General features: G+C 45.0%; 1 protein-coding gene and 1 non-coding gene across 4 annotated transcripts in view; one reads left to right on the top strand and one right to left on the bottom strand.

The window, feature by feature from the left end:
- DPYSL2 (dihydropyrimidinase like 2) overlaps nucleotides 1-15585 on the bottom strand; it is a 121341-nt gene that overhangs the window by 51323 nt on the left and 54433 nt on the right. The gene's annotated exons all lie outside the window — the stretch shown is intronic.
- Nucleotides 8706-8824, top strand: LOC112584009. The gene has a single exon (XR_003108378.1). It is a non-coding gene; the product is annotated as a 5S ribosomal RNA (ribosomal RNA).

The raw sequence follows: 15585 nt of genomic DNA, 5'->3' as shown, positions 1-15585 counted from the left end.
TTTTCTCTAAAAAAAGGTAAAATCAAATTGGACACGTGATCAAGCCCTGCTTTTTTCCATCAATACACTGTGAACATATTCGTATTAATAAATATTTTCTACAATGCTTTTTTATGACTCCATACCATTTTGTTCTAGAAGTGGCCATAATTTACTTAATCAATCACTTATTTTGGCCACTTCGGTTGTTTCTAACTTTTTCTCACAATTGCAGTGAACATCCTTACAACTAAATATTTGCACACAGATTATCCTGGATCAAGAGGTATGAATATTTTTTCTTCATAAACTTTTTCTTTTTTAAACTTATTTTTTAATTGAGCATAATTGTTTTATAACCATGTGAATCAGCTATATATATACAAATATTCCCTCCCTCTTGAGCCTCTTCCCCACCCACCCCCATGCCTCCCATCTGCTGCTGCTGCTAAGTCGCTTCAGTCGTGTCCGACTCTATGCAACCCCATAGACGGCAGCCCACCAGGCTCCCCCGTCCCTGGGATTCTCCAGGCAAGAACACTGGAGTGGGTTGCCATTTCCTTCTCCAATGCATGAAAGTGAAAAGTGAAAGTGAAGTGGCTCAGTCGTGTCCAACTCCTAGCTACCCCATGGACTGCAGCCCACCAGGCCCCTCCGTCCATGGGATTTTCCAGGCAAGAGTACTGGAGTGGGGTGCCATTGCCTTCTCTGATGCCTCCCATCTAGGTCATCACAGATCACCACGCTGAGTTCCCTGTGCTATACAGCAGCTTCTCATTAGCCGTTTACTTTATGCATGGTAGAGTATATGCGTCGATGCTACTACAGTTTTAAAGTTCCTGCTAACTAGTGTCTTACTGCCCCCCACAAAGGTCATCCCAATGGAAACACCTAGCAGCCGTCTATGAGGCCCATTTCACAGAAACACTGGGTGACACATCTGAAAATTCAGTAGACAAAACTTAGCTCGTTGCTAGGGTAACTTGTATTTCTTTCATTCCTCATCCAGATGAATATTTCTGCTTAAGTTTAATAGTAGACTTATTTTTCTTTTGTGAATACCTTGTTCATACCCTTTACCTTCACTATTAAAGCATCTTTCATTACAGTGTTATGATTTCATATTTTAAATATTATCAACTCTATGTTGTATATTGCAAATAACATTTCCTACTTCTTGTTTTTCTTTTAATTATTTTACTGTGATGGGGGTTTTAATTTCTGTGTAGTCCACTGTCACCATCTTTTCTGATTTCCACAATTACCTTCTATGACCCTTTGATTATATTTTTTTTCTGGTTCTCTTCTGACTTTGTTGTTGAAATTTAACTTTAACCCATTTGGAAGATATTTTGGCATATGATTTGAGGTAAGGAGTTTACTTTTCTTTGTTTTTCAAATAGTTAACTATCTCTGCATAATACTCTAACTATGTTATGATTCCACTATGAGTTAGAAGTGTTATTTTTTTCATACACCAAATACTTAAATACAGTTGGCACGTACAGATTTTCTATTTTTTCCTATTGATGTATGTGCCTCTTCTGGAGCTAGTACCATGCCACCTAAATTATTATATTTTTAAAATATCTAGTGGTCTCATCCTTTTCTTCATTACGCTTTTTACAAATTTCTCTTAGTTCTTATTACCTATTGATTCTTCCACCAGAACTTCAGATTCTGTCAGGTGTCCAAAAAAAGAAAAAAAAAACACTATTTAAAGTTTTGGTTGGAATCACATTGAATTTATAATTAATCTCTAAATAATCTGCTTCTTCAGATTATTAGGTCTTTCTATTTATTAACATAGCACTTTTTAAATTGATTAAAGTCTTTTCTTGGGTCCAAAACATACAAATGTATTCTAGTAATTCTTGGTTACTTTATATTTTGTGTTGCTATTGTGAATGGGATTTTTAAATTATATTTTCCAATTGGTTCTTTCTGGCACATGGCAAAGCTATTCATTTTTAATAATGTATTTCTATCCTCAGTCATTTATTAATAAACCTTTTTCTTAGAGCCAATTATCTTCTTCAGTTAATTCCTTTGAGTATTTAAGGCAAACCACCTAACAAATACCAATCATTTGGTTTTTGCTTTCCAACAGTGTTACTTCTTATTTTTCCTGTCACATTATATTGACTAAGACTTCCAGGACAATGTTAAATAACAGTGATAAAAACTGGCATTCTGGCCCCTTACTCATCAGGGTAATATATATATACCCAGCAAAACTGATATACTTGTAAATTCTAAAGCATTCCACACTATTATTTACCAAACTCCACATGCCTCAATACAGTCATCCATGTCTCTCTTTTAATTGGACACCTCCTCCTAATGCCCACCCCACAATCAGACTCCAGGACAGAATCCTGGCCAGCCTTCAGAGCCTTCATCCAAGTCTTGGACCTATCTGGGGAAGCCTTTCCATAACCATCTCTGGCCCATTTTAAAGATTTCTTCTTCTCTGTTGCCCCTGAACCTTCGTCTACAAATGATAACATTTTGGGAATTCCCCGGAAGTCCGGTGGTTAAGACTCCACACTTTCATTGCTGAGGTCACAGGTTCGATCCCTGGTTAGGGAGTTAAGATCCCATAAGCCATGCAGTACAGCCAAAAAAAAATTTTTTTTATTTTAAAAATTAAAATGATCATATTTTATTGTAATCCTTTCTTTGTGGGTCTCCCCAGTAAGCAGCAATAGAACAGAATAGAGCCCATATCTGCGGTCAATGGCTAGACCAGAACCTACCAAGTGGCCTAATAAAGACCATGAATGTGTGAATGACTTGATGGATGAATGAACAGGGTTTCATAGTGGAGGAAACCACAGAGATTATACAGAGTAATACTGAAATGGCACTGGGAAGGACCACATCCTTCCGGGCTGTTATCTCTCCCTCCACCCACATCAACGCAGCCCCAGCCACCCAGCACCACCCTCAGTTCACAGTTTTATGAGATGTTTATCACTATGACATCAGAAGCATCCAGAAAGCGATGATGGAGTCATCTGAGATCCAGTGCATGCACTGAAACCATGCATCACAACTGATGACCACAGCAACATGCCAAGCAGGACAGGCACTGACTAGAGATCCAGATGACCAGGGTCTGAGTTGTCATTTAGCCTCATCTTAGTTGGGTGGATTTGGGCAAGTCACTTAACCTCTCTATTCTGCAATTTCCTCAGAAGAAGTGGGGGTTATTTCCCACCCTCTTGATCAAACCAGTCAATCCTAAGGGAAATCAGTCCTGAATATTCATTGGAAGGACTGATGCTGAAGCTGAAACTCCAATAATTTGGCCACCTGATGTGAAGAGCTGACTCATTAGAAAAGATCCTGATGCTGGGAAAGATAGAAGGCAGGAGAAGGGGACAACAGAGGATGAGATAGTTGGATGTCATCATCGACTCAATGGACATAAGTTTGAGAAAACTCCAGGAGATAGTGAAGGACAGGGAAGTCTCGCACGCTGCAGTCCGTGGGGTTGCAAAGAGTCAGACATGATCGAGTGACTGAACAACAACAATTGATCTTACAGAGGCAGAAAGCAACCCTGAGTAAAGATTGTGAGCAACAGATACAGGATGTGATTAGTTTTATTATCCTGGCCTATGGAAAGGGGAGCTGTCCATCTGAGGCAGGCACAGACTAGCCTGGGAGATCTCCGTTCCTCAGCAGAGACAGCCCTGGCCTGGCAGTCTACAGAAGGTGTCAGAGAAAAGGACACTGGAGCAAAGAGGCCACAAGGCCTCAGCCAAGTTACCTCCCTGGCACAAGACCTCTTACCTGCCCACCCCACCATAAAGCAGAATAAACACTGTGAAATCATTCAGTCGTGTCCAACTCTTTGCAACCCAGGGACTGCAGCCCACTAGGATCCTCTGTCCAAGGGATTTTCCAGGCAAGGATACTGGAGTGGTTTGCCATTTTCTTCTCCAGAGAATCTTCCCGAACCAGTGATCAAATCCGGATCTCCTGTACTGCAGTGAGATTCTTCACTGACTGAGCTATCAGGGAAGCCCAAGCAGAATAAAGGGTACTCATAAAAGACAACAAAACAGGACCCACTCTGGGACCCATGGTGACACAGCAGTGCATCTGGAGGGGCAGAGAGGGATCTGAAAGGAAAGAAAGTGGCCTTTCCAGCCAGCCAGGGACAGTGAACCCCAGAGGGGGATTTCTGGGACTGTCAGGGGTGAGGACAGAGAGCCCTGTTTTTCTGCATGCATGCATGCTTAGTTGCTCAGTCATGTTCGACTCTTTGCGACCTCATGAACTGTAGCCCACCAGGCTCTTCAGTACATGAGATTCACCAGGCAAGAATACTGGAGTGGGTTGCCATGGCCTCCTCCAGGAGATCTTCCCGACCCAGGGATCCAATCCACGTCTCCTGCTGAGCCATCAGGGAAGCCTGTTTATCTGGAACATCCCTAATTTCAATTATTCTTTCTCATCTCTGCTGCTGCTGCTGCGGCTAAGTCACTTCAGTCATGTCCGACTCTGTGCGATCCCATAGACGGCAGACCACCAGGCTCCCCCGTCCCTGGGATTCTCCAGGCAAGAACACTGGAGTGGGTTGCCATTTTCTTTTCCGATGCATGAAAGTGAAAAGTGAAAGTGAAGTCGCTCAGTCGTGTCCGACACTAGCGACCCCATGGACTGCAGCCCACCAGGCTCCTCTGTCCATGGGATCTTCCAGGCAAGAGTACTGGAGTGGGGTGCCATTGCCTTCTCCGTTCTCATCTCTAGGAACATCCTTACACTTTTCACATCTGATGTCCCCATGCAGAATTAGGAAAACATACTCAAAACCAAGTTCTCACATCATGGGTCAAGAAAAGTGTGACTAAAGGTCCATGAACAAGTGGACTGTTTATAATAAAGCCTAGAGTCAAAACCACGATGAAATACCACCTCACACCCCTAGGAATGGCTGTAATCCTAAAAAGAGAGCAATAGGTGTTGGTGAAGATATGGAAAAATTGGGGCCCTTGCATGCTGTTGGTCAAAGTGCAAAATGTCACTTTGGGAAAACAGTTTGACAGTTCCTCAAAAAGTTAAAGACAGAATTACCATGTGACCCAGCAATTCTGCTCCTGAATATATACCCAAGGGAAAGGAAAATGTATGTCTACATAAAAACTTGCTTACAAGTGACAGTATTCATTCAGAAAAGCCAAAAAGTGGAAACAGCCTTAAATCTTTCAACTAATCAATGGATAAGCAAAATGTAGTATATCCTACGACATATTATTTGTCCATAAGGAGGAATAAAGTACTACTGCATTCGGCAACACGAATCAGTCTTGAAGACATCATGCTAAGGGAAAGAAGCCAGACACAAAAGACCACACATTGTGTGATTCCATTTCGATGAAATGTCCCGAGTAGGCAAATCAGCAGAGAACTTTCTGTTTTAGTTTCTGCCATGGTCTGGGAAATTACAAGTAACTGCTAATTGATATGGAGCTTCTTTGGGGAATAGTAAGAATGTTCTAAGGGCTTCCCTGGTGGCTCAGTAGTAAAGAATCTGCTTGCGACACAGGAGACTCAGGTTCAATCCCTGGGTCAGGGAGATCCTCTGGAGAAGGAAATAGCAACCCGCTCCAGTATTCTTGCCTGGGAAATCCCATTGACAGAGGAGCCTGGTGGGTTACAGTCCATGGGGTCACAAAGAGTCAGACATGACTAAGTGACTAACGAACAACCAATAAAGAATGTTTTGAAATTAGATAGGAGTGATGTTTGCACAATTCTGTGAATACCCTAAAAAAAAAATTTGTATACTTTAAAAGAGTGAATTTTATGATAAATAAATTCTATATATTTTTAATTTTTAAAGAGCCAATATAGTGTGTGTAAGCCAATACATTTATTCATACATAAATAAGGACAGAATAAGTGAATGAAGCCTAAACTGATGAGACTCCAGTTACTGAACATCTCCTCTTGATGCAATTCCTAAGAAGAAACAAGAAGAACAGACTGTCTTTTTGCAAATTGCCTTAAAGACAAAGAGAATGAGGAAAAGACAGGGCCAAGCCAACCCACGAAGAGGGAAGGTAATCAGGAAAATAACATTTTCTGGCAGAATCATGGATGGAAAAGCTATCAGTTGCTAGAGGACATCTTCAACTGGCAAGGAGACAGCGGAAAGAGAGGATTTATGTCAGAAAGGCAGAAATGTCTCATAGCATGTGACTTCTGGATCCCCTGACTCTATCAGAACAAAAGCCCGTCTACACAAGCCGAAGGACCCAGAAAATACAGATGAGAGAGAGCCTTTCATCTCCTGACATAGATGGCAGGGGGTGGCAGAACTCGCCAATGAACAGAACTGAATGCTTTCAGGCAGGAAAGAAATATGGGTGACGGTAAAGAGGTACCTCTGTAATGCCCAAGGAAATGTCATGTCAGAGCTACACTGCCCATTTTAATTGAGTCTCAGTGAAAGAAGAGTAAGAGGAGAGGTGTATAATGAAATGAGAAATGACTGCTAAAGCCAATTGCCATCAGGAAGCAAAGTTAGCCCTTCAAACATCTCAGGATCCAGGTGTCATGATAAAGGGTTTTGACTGGACTTTCCTGGTGGCCCAGTGACTAAGACTCTGGGCTTCCATTACAGGGGGCCTAGGTTCAATCCCTGGTCAGGATACTAGATCTTACATGGATCAACAAAGATGCTGCATGTTACAGCAAAGACCCAGTGCAGCCAAATAAATGTTCTTAAAAAAAGTTTTGACTCTCAGGAGCAAAACTGGGCTGCAGGGACTTCCTTGGTGATCCAATGGTTAAGACTCTGAGTTCTCAACGCAGAGGGCGCAGGTTCGATCCCTGGTCAGGAAACGAGATCACGCACACTGCAATTAAAGATCCCACATGCATCAAGTAAGATCTGGCGTAGCCAAAATAAAATTAAATTTTTAAAAATTGGACTGCAGGGCCTACTCCCCTGCTACAGAACCTGCCTAAGCCATGTCACACCCGCCATCTCACAAAATCCTTACAGCAACCCTATTAGGCAAGACAGGCTGATCCTGGCCCTTTTGACAACTGACAAAACCAAGACAGAAACGTGGGGCAACTTGCCTGAGCTAATAAGCAGAGGGTCAAGACCTGAATTAAGGTCTCTTGATTCCTGGCTCTGTGAAGACGTGTCATCAAGAAGTTGAGGCCTCAAATTCTTTCCATTAGACCTCATGCTTCTCTTTAGAGGATCTCCATAAGGGAAAAATAATACAGAGAGCAGCAACCCCAAGTCTGAGAAACTGTTTGATCTTCCCTGTTCCTGCTCCTCCTCAAAAAATGCCATGTGCCCGAGGTGTTCCCCAGCCAGACTTGTGAAGGGCTGAGCCTTATGACCCTTGCAAGTGGGGGCCGAGCCAAACTGATTCAGAGAAATGGGGAGAGATGGGGCCCAGGCAAGGGCGAGGAGACCTTTGAAGCGGCTTGCGTGCCGCCATCTGGCTGTGCACAGAGAAGGGTTCCTGGGCTCCAGAAGAGGGATTAAGTTCAGTTGATGAATGCACAGCATGACTCACTCTTCCTGGTTGCTCTCCAAATCCCTCCTGGGATGCAGGGGGACATCTAAGGCATCAATCCTGTGCTTCTGTTGGGAGACCAGAGATGCTCGGCACACCACCATCTCGGTGAGCATCTTCCCCTGCTGGACACAGTCTCCAGCTCAGTGACAGACGGTCCCTAGATGATCACTAGTTCCCCCTTCATATCACAGAAAAATGACATCTACATAAAAGCTGGGTCGAAGGATCTTTCTGTTTCTTAGGGACCGGACAGCCCAAGGTCCCATCGCAAACTGCAGGTGGGCACTGCATCCAGGATGTTTGTGAAGCATCCTGGGCACAGAGCAGCATTGGTGAGCACACTCTTTGGGGGAGGGGCTAGATTTTTGGTTTGTTTTCATTTGCTTGTTTAGCCATGCAGTGTAGTTTGCAGGATCTTAGTTTACTGACTAGGGATTGAACCCACACCCTCCACAATGAAAGCGCAGAATACTAACCACTGGGAGCTTCCCAGGTGGTGCTAGTGGTAAAGAACCCACCTGCCAATGCAGGAGACATAACAGATGCAGTTCAATCCCTGAGTTGGGAAGATCCCCTGGAGGAAGGTATGGCAACCCACTCTAGTATTCTTGCCTTGAGAATCCCATGGATAGAGGAGCCTGATTGGCAGGCTACAGTCCATGGGGTCAAAAAAGAGTCAGACACAACTGAAGTGACACGCACTAACCACTGGACCTCCAGAGAATTCCCGTGAGCACGCTCTTTGACTGTTCAAAAGCAAGCAATGCTCTTTATTCTGTGGTCCGAGAGTGCCAAGAGCCCAGCCCTAACACGTGCAAGCTCCGTGGCTTTAGGCAAGTCACCTGGCTTCTCTGGACTTCCCATTCCTCATTTACAGCATGAGGATGTGTATGTGCATGCTCAGTCGCGTCCAACTCTTTGTGACCCCATGGGCTGTAGCCCACCAGGCTCCTTCGTCCACGGGATTTCCCAGGAAGGAATACTGGAGTGGGTTGCCATTTCGTCTTCCAGAGGATCTTCCCAACCCAGGGATCGAACCTGCATATCCTGCATGTCCTGCACTGGCATTCGAAATTCTTACCACTGAGCCACCTGGGAAGCCCCACAGCATGAAGACAAGCCCAGCTATCTTCAGGGTCGATGTAAGGACTAGAAATGCTGTGTATAGTCTACAGCCATACCACCCTGAACACGCCCGATCTCGTCTGATCTCGGAAGCTAAGCAGGGTTGGGCTTGGTTAGGACTTGGATGGGAGACCACCTGGGAATACCAGGTGCTGTAGGCTTAATAAAAAAAAAAAAGAAAAGAAATGCTATGTACAGGGTTCGTACTGGGGCACAGACTCCAATAAACAGTATCCCTTTTCTGTTCCTTCCAAATCATCTCACCTTCTTCTACTGTATCTTGTGCTAAGGATGGAACCATGCAGCTCCCTGCTACGATTCCTTGCAGGTTGGTGCCTGGGTCCAGAGAGCAGCCAGTGGGTCATTCCCCTTCAGAGGCATTCAGAGGACAAGAGAACTCCACATAAGCCCCTTGGACGAAGAGTGACGCATATTGGGGTGTACCTGGGCAGTCTGCCTTACGCTGTTGTCCCGGCATAACAACTGCTGTTCTATCGTTCAGTCATGTCCGACTCTTTGTGACCTCATGGACTGTAGCTCACCAGGCATAACAATTAGTAGCATCCTTTTCACTCTCAAATGCGCATCCAATTTGGACAATAACTTAGATGCCCATTCTACACACAGGGCTTGAAGCCCCCATCTAATTATGTTAAAAGGGGCTAAAACACACCACCAATTCTGAGCCTGTTGTTGGGATACTCTGTGGAGCTTGTATTTAACTCGGAAGCAAAAATTACACTGTCTCCAAAACTCAAAGTCCATCCCCCTCCACAGGGCTCAGTGAAGTGAAGTAAAGTGAAAGTCGCTCAGTTATGTCTGACTCTTTGCAACCCCATGAACCATAACCCACCAGGCTCCTCAGTTCATGGGATTTTCCAGGCAAGAATAATGGAGTGGGTTGCCATTCCCTTCTCCAGGGGATCTTCCTGACCAAGGGATCGAATCTGGGTCTCCTGTAGGCATATTCTTACTGACTGAGCCACCAGGGAAGCCACCAGGGAAGCCATGAGGGAACCGGGCTCAGAGAGACCCCCAAATTATCTGTCAATCCCTCAGGACATAGTTTTCTAACTAAACTCTTTTTTTTTTGCTTTAACTAGGGATCTGTTCTGCCATTTTTTCCTAACTCCATGATTTGTGGAGCTAATGAGCCAAAGCAAAAAAATTAATAAATGACAATAATAAAGATTCCCAGCTAAATGAAAGAAGCAGAAGTGACTGTCAAAGAAAAAGCATTGTCTGCCTGGACGGACAACATGGATGGACCTAGAGATTATTATACTAAGTGAAGTAAGCCAGATAGAGAAAGACAAATATCATATGATTTCACTTATATGTGGAATCTTTTTTTAAAAAAAGATACAAATTAACTAATTTCTAAAACAGAAATAGAGCCACAGACATGGAAAACCAATTCGTGGTTACCAAAGGGGAAAGCGTGGGTAGAGATAAATTAGGAGGTTCGGTTAATATATACACACTGAGATATATAAAATGGGGCTTTCCCAGTGGCTCAGTGGGTAAAGAATTTGCCTGCCAATGCATTAGACGCAGGAGACAAGTGTTCGATCCCTGGGTTGGGAAGATCCCCTAGAGAAGGAAATGGCAACCCACTCCAGTATTCCTGCCTGGGAAATCCCATGGATAGAGCAGCCTGGTGGGCAACAGTTAGGCACAACTTAAGCGACTGAGCATGAAAGCACAAATATCAAATAGATAAACCAAGGACCTATTGTATAGCCCAAGGAATGATACTCAATATTTTATAGTGGCCTATAAGGGAAAGAAATCTGAAAAAGAATGTGTGTGTGTGTGTGTGTTTATAGCTGAGTCACTGTGCTGTACACCCGAAACTAACAGGTTTGTGAATCAAGTATATTTCAATAAAATACATTTAAAAAAAAAACACACATTTTGTGTTTCTTAAATACATTTTAATACATTAAAAAAAAAAAATACCAGGCACCATCCGTCAGGGCCCAACGCTCTCGCCTCTGAGAGGTCTGACACAGTCCCTTCATTTGATCCCACATGAGAGGAATGGGTCCCTGGCCAGTGTGCCAGAGAGGAGCAAGCTCTGAGTCCCTCAGGACTCTCATGCCACGCGTCTCTGAGTGTGAGGCCCTCTAAGGCTAAAAGCTCCTTTGCCAAAACAGCCCCTAGAGAAGAATTTGTCACTAGCACTGCCAGAGGACTGACCCGAGGCCATGCACGGGAAGCACGGCAAGCCTCGAGGCTGTGGGAAGGGTGATGCTTGTGCAAGGGAATGCAGACCTCCTTGCATGAATCCACCACAAAAAACGAGGGGTCCAGGCGCTCAACAGCACGATAACAACCCATTATAAAACTGGCCCCATTTGGATTCCTTTTTTGGCTAAGAAGTCAAATCTAGCAAGAGTTATGCACTGGATGAGCCGCTTGTTGATGACACTGCTTTGCATCTGTGGGTCAAACGAATTGTCAAGAAAATTAAGCCCCAAATTCTTTCAGCAATTATTCAGAGGGCAAAAAAAAAAAGAAGACAGTGAAAAAAAAAATTTTGTATAAGAAGTCATTTTAAAAGGCTTTTTATAGATGATGGTTTCTCCTGCTGTGTTGGAAATATGAATTCCATTAACATGGGGTGAAGATTAATCTTGAATTTCCTTCTGATCCCCCCGAGTGGCAGGAAACGGAAATAACCCATCTGGAATCAGCTGGTACATGACTGAATCCTCGGATCAAGAGAGATGAACAATAGTAGAGAGACGTTGTTCAATAGTTAAGTCGTGTCTGACTCTTTGCGACCCCATGGACTGCAGCACACCAGGCTTCTCTGTCCTTCACTATCTCCCAGAGTTTGCTCAAACTCATGTCCTTTGAATCAGTGATGCCATCCAACCATCTCCTCCTGCCCCATGTCGTCCCCTTCTCCTCCTGCCCTCAATCTTTCCCAGCATCAGAGTCTTTTCCAGTGAGTCGGCTCTTCCCATCAGGTGGCCAAAGTATTGGAGCTTCAGCTTCAGCATCAGTCCTTCCAATGAATATTCAGAATTGACTTCCTTTAGGATTGACTGATTTGATATCCTTGTCCACGGGACTCTCAAGAGTCTTCTCCAGCACCACAGTTTGAAGCATCAATTCTTTGGTGCTCAGCTTTCTTTATGGTCCAACTCTCACATCCATACATGACTACTAGAAAATCCACAGCTTTCACATTATGGAGCTTTGTTGGCAAAGTAATGTCTCTGCTTTTTAAAACTCTGTCTAGTTTTGTCATAGCTTTTCTTCTAAAGAGCAAATGTCTTTGAATTTCATGGTTGCAGTCACCCTCTGCAGTGATTTTGGAGCCCAAGAAGACAAAATCTGCCATTGTTTCCACTTTTTCCCCATCTATTTGACATATGATGGATGTCATGATCTTGCTTTTTGAATGTTGAGATATCAAATTAGATAGATGGTTTAAACAGATGATATTGGTTTATATAGAGAAGAAACAGCTAGAAATATGAACTAGATATAGAAGAAAAACGACAGATGATGATAGCTTAGATGCCATGCCATCTGTCTCTCGGTCACATCTGGCTCTTTGCAACCCAATGGACTGTAGGCCACCAGGCTCCTCTGTCTAAGGGATTCTCCAGGCAAGAATACTAGCGTGGGTTGCCATTTCCTTCTCCAGAGGATCTTTCCGACCCAGGAACCAAACCCATGTCTCCTGCATTGGCAGGCAGATTTATTACCACTGAACCACCTGGGAAGCCCCAATTGGTACTGATATTTAGATAGAGAATAGAGATGCTGGCTAAATCATAGATTAGATAGGTAGACAGATCCATTGACCATTGATCCACGGATTCACACGAGTGCCAAAAGTGTCACAATAATCATTTACAGCACAGTCTCACTTACCTTGCATATAACCCTAAGAAATAGGAATTTATTATCTCCATCTTACAGACGTGGAAATTGCCATCTAGAAATATACTGAGTGAGTGAAAGTCACTCAGTTGCGTCTGCATCTGACTCTTCCCAACCCCATGGACTGTAGCCCACCAGGCTCCTCTGTCCATGGAATTCTCCAGGCAAGAATACCAGAATGGATAGCTATTCCTTTCTCCAGGAGATCTTCCTGACTCAGAGATGGAACTCGGGTCTCCTGCACTGCACGCAGATTCTTTACCTTCTGAGCCACCATGGAAGCCATAGAAATATAGGCGATCACACTCAACCAGAAAGTACTAGACAGGGAAAATTAAATTTTGGGCTTCTGATTGCTGGACCTCTCCCTGCCCTGCCTGCCCTGTTCTTTGCAGTTTCACCCTCTGGAACATGCTCCAGTTTCTCCCAGCTGAGAGAAAGAGAGAGAGGAGCTGAGACAGACCATATGAATGCTTGCCTTAAAAATCTCTGATTCTATGTTATTACCAGGCCCCTTTGATTTTTCTCTCACAGGCTCTCCACAGGGAAGGATTCCAGGTCTGACCTATCATTAGAGGGAGATTAGGTCATAAACACTATTGACTCAACCTAAAGACAGTAGGGTTTCCTCGGGAAAACCAGCACGGCAGGTGGTCCACAGGGCTGGGCCTGGTGGTCCGTATCCCAGCTACACTCTGCCTTCAGCATCCCCTCTCATCCCACGCTGTACCATCTATCATCTCTCACCCACCCTGACTCCAAGTCATGTGCATGAGTGTTAAGTCACTTCAGTCGTGTCCGACTCTGTGCGATCCTAGGAACTGCAGATTACTAGGATCCTCTGTCCATGGGATTCTGCGAAGTCCTACCAGCGCCCTACTAGGCACCAGCTAAACAAAATCTTCCCGAAGGAGGAGACCCTTTTCAGTGACCTGAGCTTAGCCTCATCCCATTTCCTAAGTTTCTGAAGGGCATCCAGCTACAGGATCCACCCACTCCAGGTCACACCACTGGAATCCCCCTCCTTTGGCAAAGAGGCCAGGATACAGCAGAGAACTGAGGGCAGAAGGCACCTCTAGCTTTTAGGAAACCTTAGCAGATCTTCATTAAGTTTCAACAGAAATCCAACTGCTGGACTAGGCACCTAGATTTGGCTCTTAAGCCTGGCCACCACTGGAAGCTTTAAAACTACCAACCTACCTACTTAGAGGGCTTTCCTGGTGGCTCAGTGGTAAAGAATCCACCTGCAATGCAGGAGACTCATGTTCGATCCCTGGGTCAGGAAGATCCCCTGGAGAAGGAAATGGCAACCCACAACAGTATTCTTGCCTGGAAAAATCCATGGGAGGAGGAGCCTGGTGGGCTGCAGTCCACGGGGTCGCAAAGAGTTGGACATGACTTAGCGACTAAACCACCACCACCACCTACCTAGCACAGTCAAATCAGAAGTTCTGGTCTCTGGGCTTGGGGAAAACTCCCCAGGGGATTCCAGTGTGCAGCCGAGGTTTGCAACTGGCTCATCGCAGAATTCCCCTTCAGAGAATAGCCTCAGCCACAGGGACCCCACCCCCGCAGCATCCTCCCTATCATTAGGGGAACATTTACTCACATTCAAAGAGCGCTGGCTCCCATAGGGGTTAACCAGAAAGAACTCTAATTTCTACTCACTGTCATTCCCCTGGGTCATTACCATGGCAGTTCAGACAGACTAAAAGCAAGGAATTTGGGTAAATGGCTTCACCCAACAACAGCAGCCAGTTGGAGGCAGAGCCCTCAAAGCCCCGGGAAAATAATCATTTCCCGAGAAGAAACAGGGAAATCCTTTCAAACAGGAGAAAGGAGAAAGCCTGGAAAAGGGCCCCCAGTGGAGTGATCAGGAACCAGAGCAATGGACAGCAGGTAGAAAAAGGCAGACCCTCCTGCCTATGACAGTCATTTATCCCTTTAAGACACTGTGTACCATTAATCGTTTAAAGAAGGACAGAATGTTTCACCTATGAAAAGGCACTCTGATGAAAAGCACAGCAGTCCGGGGCCAATCTGGGCAGGGAGATGAAACAGCTGCTCCGTCCTAGTTCCTGTCTTGAACAGAAGGTGCCTTCAAGAAAACCACTGGAAACGTACCTCATGGTAGTTTTCCTAAGTGACTAAGTGGGTATGTCCCATCTTACTAATCACTTCTGACTTCTCCCCTACAACTCAGCACTGAGGCTGTCCAGGGACCAGTCACATTGCCAGGCTTTGGAGAGAAGGTAAGCAGGCAGGGTGGGGGGAGTGATGGAATGCAGGGGGGTGGTTTCCAACTGTGCTTCCCCAAGCCCTAGGATTTCCCAGAGGCAGAGGAGCTGCCAAGATGGAGGGGAAAGGAGTGGAAGAGGATCTGGGCTCTCCCGTGGCCCACCAGTGAGCAACAGCTGCCCTCTTTCATCAGTCTCACTTGCCACATAGGGGCTCCCATGTCAGATTTCACATGAGAAGAGGAGAACAATGCTAAAGATCCCAAGAGAAGAAGGAGCCATGGGGTCAAGGCTTTGGTCCAGACTCATGCTGCTGTTTATCAGGCAGCCAGCATGGGCAGCTCCCATGGATGCTGCGGGTCATATAGTAATGGATAGCACCAGATCCATGCACTCTGGAAATCTCTGCCCAGCTCACTCAGCCAGCACAGGGAACAAGGGTCTCCTTGGACACATATGTGTCAGGCAGGCTCTTACCTAGCCTGAGCCCATGTAATGCTGACTGTCAGAAGCCTGTCCCTCTCATCAACAGTCAGGAAGACCTTGCTGAAGTCGATCACGGGCATATTCCCGACCACACCCCCTAGTTCTAGCTGTCACTCTGGGCAACAAGACTAATAGGACATTCCTAACCATCAGGATATCCTGTTTCATGGAAAGTCAGAGAATAGGCTCTAGGAGCAACCAGTAATGGGACTCTCCACCCTCTGTGTACAGGAGTTAGACCTGATCACATAAGAGATGCCTTCTTAAGAGATGAATGTCACCCTTCTGTGGCCTGG

The sequence above is a fragment of the Bubalus bubalis genome, chromosome 3 (genome assembly GCF_019923935.1).
Source record: "Bubalus bubalis isolate 160015118507 breed Murrah chromosome 3, NDDB_SH_1, whole genome shotgun sequence".
NCBI classification, from domain to species: Eukaryota; Metazoa; Chordata; class Mammalia; order Artiodactyla; family Bovidae; genus Bubalus; species Bubalus bubalis.
Note: the sequence above shows the minus strand (reverse complement) of the source record. Positions and strands in the feature narration are given on the sequence as shown.